This window comes from Sinocyclocheilus grahami, unplaced genomic scaffold (genome assembly GCF_001515645.1).
Source record: "Sinocyclocheilus grahami isolate Dianchi unplaced genomic scaffold, SAMN03320097.WGS_v1.1 scaffold800.1, whole genome shotgun sequence".
Lineage (NCBI taxonomy): Eukaryota > Metazoa > Chordata > Actinopteri > Cypriniformes > Cyprinidae > Sinocyclocheilus > Sinocyclocheilus grahami.
The window spans coordinates 335,661-336,401 of NW_015505979.1; positions in this window are offsets into that span (position 1 = coordinate 335,661).

The window sequence follows — 741 nt, forward strand, 5'->3', positions numbered from 1 at the left end:
GACCCACTTTCTAGTATATAAAAATATACATTTAAATATGCTTTAAGTATAACAGTAGTAAACGGAGTACACGACTAGTTTACATCTATGTTTTTAGTTTGTACTGCAATAGTATATTGATAGTTCACTAATTAAATACTTGTAGTACACTTTGAAGTATAGTCTCAGTAAACTACTAGTTTAGTAGTTTTATACTGCAAGTATACTCGTATGTTTTCTTTAAGTGAACTTTACATCATACTTTAAGTATACTACTATGTCCCTATTTAGGTATCAATTTGTATATATTTTGTTACATGAATATCTGAACATACAAAACATCAAAAGAAAGAACAGGGTATCTGCTTGTAAACAAACACATTTTATTCTCGTGTCATGCATTCCTTTTTTAAACACTTGAATGTGGATAAGTTTCATAAATTAAAAATTAATTAATAAACAGCATTTTGAACAAAAAGCTGAAAAAAGACAATGAATTCCCAGTCAACACGTGACATCACACGATCCTCATACTGTGATCCTCACCGTGTGAGTAGTATATGTGAGGGCACCGCACACTCACTGTGTGCTCATACTGTGAGACCACTGTCATATTGTGTTAAACTCATCCTTTTAACTGTGATCTAAATATTCTCTAATATTGGACAGTAATATCACAAACATGTGGAATTTCATCTTTTATTTCCTTCAAAGTATTTCTACAATTCGGTTTCCTTGTTCATTTTGATTTATTTTCAGTTT